The sequence below is a fragment of the Marmota flaviventris genome, chromosome 5 (genome assembly GCF_047511675.1).
Source record: "Marmota flaviventris isolate mMarFla1 chromosome 5, mMarFla1.hap1, whole genome shotgun sequence".
In the NCBI taxonomy this organism is placed as follows: Eukaryota; Metazoa; Chordata; class Mammalia; order Rodentia; family Sciuridae; genus Marmota; species Marmota flaviventris.
Genome location: NC_092502.1, coordinates 141,459,745 through 141,473,563, shown reverse-complemented (window position 1 = coordinate 141,473,563; position 13,819 = coordinate 141,459,745).

The window sequence follows — 13,819 nt, the reverse complement described above, 5'->3', positions numbered from 1 at the left end:
GATACTGAAGCTGTTTTAGATATCTATCAGTTTGGGGAGAAAATGTTAAAATCTTATATGTGAATGGTCTTTGGATTATAGAAAATGAAGCTAAACTTTGTTAAAAATCGTCAAATGTTGGAAGTGTATTCTCCTGTTAATTGAAGTTTATTTATTATTCTTATAATGTGATCATCAGGAAAAATACATTTTAGTGGTTATTTTATTAAATGATCTAATCATTTTTTTTTTTTTTTTTGCGTTAGGAGCATGAAGTATCTGTGCAGGACTTTTCACTCGTCTTCCTTCCTTGTTCCTCTCATTCCTCTAAACTTTCCTTGAACCACATGGTCCTTCTCTTTTATGTCCTGACTTCTAAGAAATATGCCCTCTTCCTCCATCATGTTGAGCCTTGAACTCTAGGCAGATGGCCTCGAGCTTCTGCCTTGTATGATAACCTCCTTTTTCTCCAGATAGGTGAAGGATTGCTGCAGCTAGGTATATGTAAGCATAAAGTGCCATTTTTTTTTCTCTTTGATTTTGTTCAAGGAGTTGGGAAACTTTCCCCGTAGCATCTACTATGCTCCTGCTCTGTGTTAATATTTGATTTATACCTTCATTTTTCGTCTGATCTTTACCAGACAGACTTGAATTATCAAGCCAGTTTACTGGAAATCAAATGGACAATGGTCAATCTGTTGAGATAAAGTAATTCTATAGAGTCTTTCATGTTCACCACTCTGCAGGTTGTTAAGTGAAGAGGCAAGGAACCTGAAAATGCAGAAATGATCAAAGGTTAAGATTATAACTTGGCTGTGTGGAGAGTATATGGTATGAGATTTGGCTGTGATTTTTTTTTTTATTTGACTTTGATTTATATTTGGAATAAATACTTCATTGCCTTATATAAACTTAAAAGATTATATTGGTTTTGTTCAACTATAATTTTACAGAGTTTCAGCTCTATGAAATATGCTTGGAATTTGTCAGCTGAAGTTACATATTTCTTTTTTAAAATAGCAACATTTGGGGGCTGGGGTTGTGGCTCAGTGATAGAGCGCTGGCCTAGCTAGTGTGAGGCACTGGATTCAATTGATCCCCACCACCACATAAAAAGAAAGGAAGGAAGGAAGGAAGGAAGGAAGGAAGGAAGGAAGGAAGGAAAGAAGGAAGGAAGGAAGGAAGGGGGAGAGAGAGAGAAAGAAAGAAAGAAAGAAAGAAGGAAGGAAGGAAGGAAGGAAGGAAGGAAGGAAGGAAGGAAGGAAGGGGGAGAGAGAGAGAAAGAAAGAAAGAAAGAAAGAAGGAAGGAAGGAAGGAAGGAAGGAGGAAGGAAGGACGAAAGAAACAAGAAAGAAAGAATCTGTGTACATCTACAACTAAATTATTTTTTAAAAGCAACAAATAGTACAATAGAATAATTAATAATTAAGTTGTTATATCTGAAAACGTTTTGTGCTTAAATTTAAAAGAAAATCTTTAGAATATTGAAAATTTAAAACATGCATATGCTTAACTTATGAATTCAGATTACATAGAGGAGAGTATAAAAAGGATCTTTGGGAAGTTTCTCTTTAATCAATGAATTGAATTTTCATGATTTCAATTCATTCCCATGAATTGAAGAATTAACAAGTAATATCACAGAAACATTCCAAAATTATGTAAATGTCTTCCAAATGTTACATTATGTCATGTAAATACGAATTTATTGAAGAATAAAATATGCAAAAAAACCCCAATTTTAAAAGAGCACAAATGAGGAACTATTGCAAAAGAAATACAGCAATGTAATCAAACAGAAGGATACACTTTTTTTTTAATATGGAACGTTCATGAATTTGCGTGTCATATTCTCTGTATCGTTCCAATTTTAGTATATGTGCTGCCGAAGCGAGCACAAGGATACACTTTTATAAGCACATACTCATTTCCTTTGAGTATAAATGGAAGAGGAAATCCTAGGTCAGAGAGTAGGCATGTGTTCAAGTTTTTTAGAAACCATAACACAGTTTCTTACATTTAGAGTTGCAGTTGCTCTACATTCTCACCCACACTTGGTGTTACCAACATTTTAAATTTTAGCCATCTGGAACACCCCCCTAACCCAAATGGCCTTATGAACTCCACAAGTGTGAGAAAATGCATGAGTGATATTAAATCTGTTCTGTTCTTGGCAACTTATTATGGCACACATTACAAAAACAATGTACTCTCAGACAGAACTGCATTACAATAAATATTAAAAGTAATTCTTTAAGTTGAAATCATATTTGGGCCGAACCTAGATTTTCAAAAAGGAATAAAAACCCTAGAAATGGAAAGAAATATATATATATATATATATATATATATATATATATATATATATATACACACACACACACACACACATACATATATAAGCTTTTTATTACTTTAAATGACAATCAGTTTAAAGCAAAATTATGAATTGTGTGTGAGAATTATAAAGAATACAGAGTAAAATGTGACACCAACAGCATAGAGAGTGGAGTGATGTATGTTATGTTATTGCCACAGGAGTTAAATCTTTGTTTTTTTAATTTTTAAAATTTTAATTGGAGGATAATATCTTTTTATTTATTTAATAGGAAGTTTTTTTTTCTTTTGTACTTATCTTTAGTACTACTTATCAGTAGTTTTATATTGATGTTCTTTGTATATTTGAGATTGTAGAGTTTACTAACGTCAAAGACTGATATTTGTCACCACCTTTGGAAAACTGTCAGTTCTTAACATGTTGCAGAGTCTTGCTTTCTCTCTTCCCCTTTTCTGAAACTACAATTGCATATAAATATTGGCTCTGTTCTATATTCCTGTGTTATTTGTGTATAATATTTGTTGTGTCCCCTCCCCTTTTTTTCTTTGTGATTAAAAGTGAATTTTTTCCTTTGGTTTATAAACTAGATTATTAAATTCCTTTTTGTAGTATTGATTTCCATCATTGCATATTTATTTTCTTAGCTTCTGAATCTCATTGTTTCCTATTTACATTTTCTAGTGTTTCATTTTAATTTTATAAGCATGATCCCATAGATTCTGTTTGATACTACATTAATCTGGAGTCCCTGAGAATTCTTCTTGCAAAAATAAGTTTTGTTCCTGTCTTTTAGTCAGTTTCCTTTGCTACCCTGATTCCTGTGTGTGTTTCATATTTTATATGAAAACTTTCAATATATTTTGTGACTTATGATGGGTTTTACTTCCAGGAAGGAGCCACTTGTCTTTGAATTGACACTGTGGCTAGTGGTACAAACCTCCAGCCTAGATTACCATAAAATAGTCTAGGATTTATATCATTGGAAAGTGGGATTCAGTTCCTGAGCACAAATTTTGTCTAAAACCTGGGTATTTTCCAGGCTTCCTCCCCCTTTGTGGACCCTTTACTTCATCAGTACTTCTCCTACTGGTCTCATTGTCTCAGTCCTCATATCATGCCATTGACATTGGAAGATGTCTGTGGGGTCATCAGCCCCACATGTTGTAGACACCTCTCTCCCCGTTACTCTTATAGATTATAGAAATATTTTTATGCCTTTGAACAAGTGTATTTTTTATATTTAATTATAATATTTCTAGTACTCAGTGAAAGTTGACTTAATCCACCTTTTCTATGACTTCTGGATTTACCAATTGATTTTTAAACATGTTAATTTTTACAAAAGTTACCATGACAAGTACTCACTCCTGAAAATGTGACTTGAATCTGCAAATACAATTTGATCATTAATTTTCATATAATCAACCCACTGACATTAGAGATATTTTTATAATTCTGTGAACGGGTGCATTTATAATGTTACGGATGAGTTAAATCATTGTTTGGTGAATTTATCTTTGCAGAAACAAACAGATGACATATACCTTTAACTTAGGTTTTTGTCAGAAATATCATAATATATAAACAAATTTTCTACATGGTAACTTGAATTATTCTCAAAATTATCATCTCATAAACCTAATTTCCTTCTTATTGGAATCCTATACCCTAAACCTATGCCTTGAGTGTTCTGAGTGCTGATTTCATAACACAACAAAATACGCAAGTTGCCGGACACTGTAAGCCTCTGGAAGTCCTCGCATGACAGGTTGAGAGCAAGGAGGCCTGCCTCTGTTCCAAGATTATGTCTTTATACTGTGAACCACAAAACTAAGACAATTTGCAATGTGGTTCTATATAATTCCTAAATGAATTAAATAAATAAGAAAAGAAAATAATTTGAGCATAAAAATGAGTGAAACTTTAAGTTCAATCTATGATATGTAATGGGTTAGAATTCATGTAGAACAAACGATAGTGACAGTAGTTTTGCATTTTCATTTTAATTTTTTTGTAGGCTGAGTATCCAACCCAGGGCCTTACACATGCTAACCATACATTCTACCACTAAGCCAAATCCAAAGCTCCAGCTTTGCATTTTCAATTTGCGGTAGATTACCAATGAAATAGTAATAAACTTTAAATATATCTTGTCATTCATACTTTATAATACTATTTTATTTTCAGAGTTTAGTTTCTCATTTTTCATACACTTAAACCTATCAATCTTCATTTGTGGTTTTTAACTTTTCATCACTAAAGTTATAAAAATATATTCCAGTATTTTCAGTGCTATAATAGTAATACATTATACTTTCTGATTTACATGCTGATAGATTAATTTGTTTAGACAGTTGTTAGCATGCACTGAAATGTTATTTAACTAAACATAAATTCTATAATCTCAAAGATAACAATCCTAAAATAAATACATGCATAAACCACAAAGTCAGCTTCCAACAATACTGATAATTCATTTATATCTTGGCAACAATAAGTAGTAATTAAGTATTAATAGTTTCTTAGTTTCTTCATTTTAAAGACATTCTTGTTGACTAACTGCAGATCACTTTATGCTTTTTGAAAAAATATGTATTTTTTGTAAGAGTACTTGCATGTGTTTGATGAGAGTGGATGAGCTCTGGTATAAGGGTGACATCAGTGATTATGTTAACATGTGCCATTTGGTTAAGAGACCACTATAGTCATGAGAATGTAAATTATGTGAAACAGAAAAATTAAATATCACAAGGGGAAAAAATACATTCCCAGGAATTTCTAATTCATATAACTGAGAATACATCTTATGAAAAATGTTAATGATAAGCTAGATCAATATTGTTTGTGCACAATTAACATCTACAATTAAAAACATCTATTGATGCCAGCTTAATTCTGGTGATTACTTTTTATGTAAGTACCCATGTGGTGTGTATTTACTGCAGCCTCTGGTAAGGGACCAGTGTTTGCAGCTATCTGACTGTGAGCACAATGATAGCAAATCATTTCTGCACACACAATGCAAACAATCTGCCAAGAAAAGAACTCTTGCATATGCAGTTCCACTCAGATTCAAAGGATTTAAATCTATTTACTTTTTCAGCTGTGATGTAAATGATAAATTCCAAGCAAATCTCTCAACTGTGATTTAACTGAATGATGAAAACTTTTCTTGGGAGGAATCCATGATTTATAGAGCTTAGCATCAAATAAAATTTCTTAGGAGCTTGAGAATTAATCATTTTTGAAGAATTTTTTTTTTTTTTTTGGTACAAAAATACATACTCCTTTACTTCCACGCTACCCCCAGGCAAACTCTCATTGCTATCCATTACTCACTGCTATGAACAGGTGCCTCCTGGCTTAAGCACCTTTCACAGCATTGGCCGCAGAAATGGTTAGCATTCAATGACTGTTGACTGAATGTGAATGTGAAAAAGCTGACTAGAGTTAATACAGTGAGGGAAAAGCATGAAATATATTCTCTCCTCCTGATCACTGGAGTATATCATTTTATGCTACTTTCTATTCTCAGGGGCAATTTTTATGTAGCAAAGTAACTCTGTGCATTTTCTTTTTTAATCCAAAGGGAAGGAGTTTTGTTCCAGGAACATGAGACTTCTGCCATACATAACTAATGTAATGAATCAAATAACTAAAGTGGTAGATTTAATAGGCATTTCCCTTTTATGTGGCTTTGGTCTTTCAACAGATGTCATCTTCAACATGGAGTAATGAACAATTCATCTACGAACTTTGGGTCACCACAGTGTGTGGTTGATTAAATAATTTGAATTGTGGACTGTCAGGAGAGCTCCATGATCAGAAATATTTCTTTTCTCAGATTTATTGTTAGGCTTAGGGTATTAAAGTTAAATAATATTCCTGAATAATATATAGAAGTTATTAACCTTAATACTGACCTATTATATATTCAAAAATCACATCTATTAGAAGAGAATAGTTACAGTAGCTATCAGAATTTAGACTCATGCCAAATTCATTTAGTTCCTGATCAAACCACATTTCACAAATTTTAAAAACTTTCTAAATTTGTTCTATATGAATCATATGCCTTTTTGTTAGTTGTAAAATTTTAAGCCAAAATTTCAATTTATGAATTAAGTATTATTAAGAAATTTAGAGTATTGTAATGGTGTTAAAATTGATATCCTATGATGACATATTTTAGCAGTTAGTTTTCCAGGATACCGCCTCCTGAGAGCAAGTGGCTTAGAGGAGGTGAAGTGTTGGAAGGGGTGGTTACTATGGAGGAACACCTTGGGCCATAGACAAATCCTTCCTCAAAGAGCAAGGCCAACCTAATAGAATATATCCCCAGGAAAAGTGGGAGCCTCAGCTAGAATTAAGGGAAGAGAAAGCTCAGAAAGAAAAGGAAAGACCACCAAAGATAGCCCTGCAAATTAGAATCAGCATGAATACTGTTTTCAGTGATAGTTCATTGTGATGATTTTTTTTTTTGGAAAGTCTTATAATAAAATAGAAAGATCTAATTACATTGTCACTGAAGCAATACTCTGCTTTACTAAGAAATAGAACACGAATTCAGAAATGGTGGCCTAGGCCTATAATTTGCATGACCCAGGAGGCTGAGACACAAGAGGATCTCAAGTTCAAATTCAGCCTGAGCAACTCAGACCCTGTCTCAAAATTAATAAAAAAAAATAAAAATAAAAAGGATATTATGATTTGGATATCAGGTGGCTTCCAAAAGCTCCTGTGTTAATGCAGGAATTTTTAGAGATGATATGATCAGATTATGAGAGCTGAAACCCAATCAGTTCATCCTAGTTTGAATGGACCAACCATGTGGTGGCTGTAGAAAGTGAGGTATGGCTGTGGGAGTGGGTCCTTTGAGTTGTGCCTTGGAAGAGTTCATGTCTTTTGCAGTCTGTCCTCCCCTCTGTGCTTCCTGGATACCATGAGGTAGGTTCTGTTCCTCCACCAGGACTTCTGTCATGATGTTTTGCCTCACGTTGGGCCCAGAGCAAAGGAATTGGGTCACTATGAACTAAACTTCTGGAACATGAGCTAAAGTAAACTTTTTCTCACTAAGTTGTTTTTGTTAGGTATTTTGATAATGGTGATTAAAAACCTAACTAACACAAAGGGTCAGTACCACACACACACACACACACACACACACTGACTAATGTAATAGAGGAAATAAAATAATTTGAGTGTCAAAGCAAAAAGTAGGAATTGCATGGTTAAATTCCAAAAGCAAAATATATATAATATTTTGAGGAAATGGACTTTTCTGCCTTACTTAGGAGTATGGGACACAGCAATGCCAAGCTGTGACCACTGAGGAATTTATAGGAGCAACATCACCGGGGAATCTCTAAGATGTATTAGTGTATTTATATATTTCTCCCCTGAGGGGGCACTCATAGTGTTTTAAATAGTATTTCACTTTTGTACCAATACAAAAATTATACTACTTATAATTTGCATAGTGCATAAGAGGGGAATAATAAGAGGTCAGAAAACCACTTAGAAATCTGTTTATAGTCAAGGTAATCCTTGAAGTAAGTCTGAGCAATATAGGGTAGTAGAATAGGAAGATGTGATTGGATTAAAACGTGCTAAAGTAGTGAAATGCATAGGGATCATTGGCTAATTAGGTATAGAGAATGCTGGGAGCCATTAGCCAAGTAGGTATGACAATTTCCTTGCCAGCGTACCCCATGTTGCAGTGACATTGAATGTAGGTGACCTTGTTCAAGGACCAAGGCGGATTAGGGCGTTCCGGTTTAGGTTCCAGGTTTAAGGTTTAAGATTATTCCTGCTGGGAATAGGGCGTATCCTGCTGCCTGAGTTCCCCTTGAGTTCTCACGGGATTCAGACAGTATATTTTGGGAGACAGAAGCCCAGTGGAGGTGAATTTGGGCAGAGAACTTGGATTTGGGCAGAGAACGTGGATTTCCCCAGAACGTGATTGTAGACGGCTGGTGTGAGTTCGGGAATAAAGAATTGCTGTTTGAATCTACAAGCTGTGTGGTGGCTCGTGATTGTGTGCCCAGCCAGACTGTGGCAAGAGAAGACAGAAAAATGTAATTATAACAACGATTATAATTTTATATTTTGGGCTCGAATAACATACAGTGGAAATTTTCCCTGAATAGAGGAACAAGGAGCAGAGCTCAGTTGTTGTTGAGACAAAGTGCTATGTTTGAGACATTGGTTTGAAATTAGTGATTTGGGCCATCCAGGTGAAGACGATGTGCAAACAGATCTTTGTCTGAAGCTTTGATGAGATCTGGGGCTCCTTATGCATGTATTCATCAGGCTTTGTTTTTGCAGTTAAAGATGTATGTACTTGGATTAGGAAAGAAGACTGTGAACAATAACATTTAAGGAAGCTTGACAGGAAGAAGAGTCTAAAAAAAAGAAGAAGAAGAAGAAGAAAAAAGAGTGGCCTCATAGAGCAATATGATAAAGGAATGATTAGAACATCAGGACCTTCTTCCTTAATCTGCTAATCATTCCCATATACTTCTTATCTCACTATATGGTTAATTCCCCAAAATACTCATGGTCTTGACACCAAATCATGACCAATAGTACATGATGTTGATGCAAAATAATAATTTGGTTATAAATATACATAAAATTCATTAAAAAATAGGATTGTCACACCAAATAATTCAGCCTCATTAGGCCATGAGCAATCTGGATTTTTGACAATTTATGGAAAAGGAGTTCCTTAAAAGGATGTATGTGACTTCCTGCTGAAAATATACATAGGAAAGACAGTGGAATGAATCTGGCATAACTTTCTTATGTACATATATGAATACACCACAATAAAACCCACATCATGTACAGCTATAAGAATGGGACCTTAGGGCTGGGGATGTGGCTCAAGCGGTAGCGCGCTCGCCTGGCATGCGTGCGGCCTGGGTTCGATCCTCAGCACCACATACAAACGAACATGTTGTGTCTACCGAAAAAAACTAGAAAATAAATATTGAAAAATTCTCTTTCTCCCTCTCTCACACTCTCTCTTTAAAAAAAAAAAAAAAAAAAAGAATGGGACCTTAATTAGAATAAGATATGTGCCATGTTTGTATAAATGTGTCAAAATACACTGTACTGTCATTGTATAACTAAAAATAGCAGATTAAAAAAAAGATAGAAAATATACACAGTAACTCAAAACTTAAAATGTGTAAAACCTATATTTTTTCCTATTGAAGATATGTTCCTGCAAATAACATGCTACTTTCACATGCAATATGAGCTTCTATATTGCATGTTGTGAACATATTTAATTTTAATTATTAGACCAAAATCCCAGAGCATATTTCATTTCTGATCCATCATTTTCTGCCTTTCTCTAACACATTGTCAATACATTGTCAAAAATCTATTAAGCATTTAAATACATGTTGAACAAATAAATGAAACAAAAAGAAAATTGTTTTATTTTGTAACAATACCTCTAATGTATTTCTTGTTTTTATTTTTTACAAATCAGCATTATATTTGTTTAAGTTTGGATAAAACAGCACAAGTATAAAAATGAGCTATTTCCTTTTTAGACTACTGCCAATGACAATATGTATCTTTAAAGTGGAAGATGGATTTTGGAGGACATATAATAGAGTTGGTTCCTGAGAAAAGATGGACAGGAAAAAGTTTTCACTTAATAAGCCAATGTCTACTTTGTATCATTTTACCTGGGAAAGAAAAGGTGTATCAGGCTGACAGAGAAAGAGTGACCAAAATTAGTAAAGTCAACATTAAACCAGGTTAAAAAATATTTTTAATATAAAAAGAGCATTTAAGGACTGAGAGTTAAGAACAGAGCAAAGTTGAAATTACATGTGTTCATATACAATTAGATGTATAAATCTGAATGTTCAGAAAAAGCCAGGAACAAATATTCCATTTCACATCCTCTAGAAAATGTAAGAGATCAGACATCATGTGATGGAATTTAACTAGGATACGTTTTGAACAAGTTCTGTTTCTCAAAATCAAAAAGTAACCAATATTACTTTTATGACAACATAATTAAAAGCTGATCAAACATAAGCAAAATATAATAAATTATATTTGCTCTCTATGGAGCCCTTAGCAAATAATTGAGATCAATTGATTAAAAAATAATGATACTATTATTCTAAAATAATGATGTGATCAGTAATCATGGTAAGGGTTACTTACACTCTCTGCTTTATGTATTCTTTCCCTATAACTATATACTCAAACTTAAGAACTGAAATATATTAAATATAAGCAAGTTATGACTGAACTAGCATAATAAACATCTTTTAAAATTATTAGGCAAATTTATACAGTTTTTAATGATTTTTATGAATCTGATTTGATAGTCCTGTCTTTTCCAACATCCATATCCAATAATGAATAAAATTATTATTTACTTCATTCTTTCTCTTAAGTTTTAACTCTATACACTGGTTAAAGAATCAATTCTCTATTCTATAGTCTACATACAAAATTATGTGTGGAAAACTACATGACTTATAATTTCTGCTTACAGTATAATTTCTTACTTCTGAAAAGTAGCCTTTAAAGTAAACAGTACAAATTCTGATACCTATTGATAGCTTTCAATCTTACAGGTAAAAGGTTAATCTTTCTTAACAGAAGGAAATGAATGCGGCTAGTATTCACTTTTTGAAAAAAAAAATTGTATTGGGTTTATGAGTGATGTACATCTATGTTGATAGACAGGATGTTATTCAACTCTATGTGGTAGTCATAGCTCTTCTTCTTCATGAAGAACAAAAACAGAGTTTTCATGAAGATATAAACACTATTAATTTCATTGAAGACTTGTGAAAAGTAATTAATTGTTTATGATTCTGGAGACCCAAATCTCCCCAGAAGTCAAGAAACTTTTTGATTTCAAAGATTAATACAGGATTCATTGTTGTAATGTTTCAACAGATTTTATTCTGCAATATAACCTATATAACCAATGGATTTGCATTCTGTAATAGGACTTCTATGGTTTAATCATGATAAGTGGGCATATTGTGCCTATATATAATGTGCTTCTGAATGTTAATTGCTTTTTCATAAATGTAACTGAGTCTCCTCTCTTAGATTCAGTCAACTTATAGAATGTACTGAATATACTAGAGAATCAATAGGAAAAAAAATTTGTTTTAGTCTAGCAAATCTATCATTTTGTTGTGTGGTACTATGTACCAGTGCTGCATACTCTAATATAATTTTATTTATGTCTCTAAAATGATAAAATTATTTTATGTACAATTTATTTAAAAATCTAGCTTTGATTAACTAATGCTGCAAATAGATGACAATTATAGGTAGTATGTTGGAAAATGTGTTCTTTAATAGATATCTCTAGGTTAAAGGTTGCAATTTGATGAAAAACTCTTTTCAAAGAGCTGCTTTAGATGATTTATTCTCACTCTGTTGACATAGCTGAATATTAATAAAACTTTATGAAAAGTAGAAAAATAAACCTCTATAAATTCAATGGAAAAATCGTCATAACAATCATATAACATAAAATATATTCATACTAGTGGTTCAACCATTTTATGTGTAGTAATATTTAATCATATAAAATGTAACTACAGAAATTATGCTTCAGAGGAGAAATACACATTAAAATTTGGATTCATGTGATCTTTGAAGACAGAAACTTTTCTATTATATTTATATTTTAAAGGAGAAGATGAAATTTTTGTTTACAATTTTGAAGTGTAATTTTTCTTTAAGCATGTATCATTCTATATTTTGTATGCACTCTGCAGTCTTTAAAGATGTAGTTACCAAGGCTTTAAAAGTGAGTTATACATGTAATACAGATTTCTTATAACTGAATATTAAAAATTTCTACCTCCTGATCATTATGATATCCTTAAACTTACACACATGCTACAAATAAGAAATATTAGCTATACTATTTCTTTTAACAAATTTATATTTTAGATAAATTGGAAAATAAGAGAAAAGTTCTTGGTTTACCCTTATCTATTCCTTTTCCATCAGTCTTTCTTTCTTTATGTACTATATTTTTTTCAATTCTTACACTGGTAAATTCCCATGAGAAGCACCAGTAACAGAATACAGCCATGATTGCAAATTACGGAAGTATACACCTCATTTTATGTTCATTGCAGAGTGGTTAATTATCTGTTCTTTCATTTCATTTCATTATAGGATTATTTGAACCTCTTCAAAGAGGTGGTTGGACACACTAGGGCAAAGAGATATTTAGTGGCAAAAACATGAACTTTTTAGAGAGATACTGTTCAAAGAGGACAGTATTTAACAGGTAATTAAATAAGGCACAATATCCAATCTGTTACTAATCAGAACAGTCTGATTATTCTAAAAATGAGCTTTCTTGACTTTCACCCTAATTACCCCTTTTACTCCAATATTACTTCTCAACAATGTCTTTTTTTTTAACTCTTTCCTGAAGTTTTTATATTATCCTGTACCTTTTCACTTAAACTTTTCCTCAAAATATTTGTCACAACCAAGCCATGACCTTCCCATATAGTCATTCTATACTTAGAGAAGACTTGGAGCATGCTTTACTAGTTGTTTCACCATTTGTTTTCTATTTTGCTGATCTAATAGTTCGTGTACTACACATATGATTAAATATGATATGTTTTACACACTATCCACCATTTCTTACAATGAGGGTCAGGAGTTGATAAATTCAATGCTGACTGTTCATCCAAAATCATCATTAGCCCTTTCAATATTTCAATGCCTTTTCTTTGAAGTATACACCAACCACTTTCATGCAATGTTTAAAACTATATTGGTATTGTTTAATCATTTACTTCTGTTATTTTTATTATAAGTATTCAAACGTATTAATCATATAAATTAATGGGTTTCGTTGTGATATTTTCCTATATACATAAATATACCACACTTTGATTATATCCACCTTCCCTCCTACCCTTTCTTGCCTTTTTTTCATTCATCTATCCCCAGTCCCCTTCCCTTTCTCTTATCGTTTGTTATCTATTTTGAAGTCATATTATTCATTCATTTATTAGTTTCCACATATGAAAGAAAACATGTTATAGTCATCTTTTCTATGTCTGGTTAATTTTGAATAGTCTGATAAATTCTAGTTCTATCATTTTTTTTTTCTGCAAATTACAGGATTTAACTCTTCTTCATGGCTGAATAAAACTCCATACCTATGTAGACATTTTTTATTTGTTCATCTGTTGGTGAGCATCTATGCTGATTCCATATGTTGGCTCTTGTGAATGATGCTGTAAACATAGGTATAAAGGTATCCCTTTTGTATGTTTATTTCATTTCCTTTAGATGTAGACTCAGGAGTGATACAGCTGTATTGAATGGTAGATCCGTTTTTAGTTTTTTGAGGCATGTCCATAGTGGTTTCCATGGTGACTGTACTAAGTTGAATTCCCACCAACAGGATGTAAGAGGTTCTTCTTCTCCAAGTGAGAAAAAACGTTTGATACTTGCTGTTTG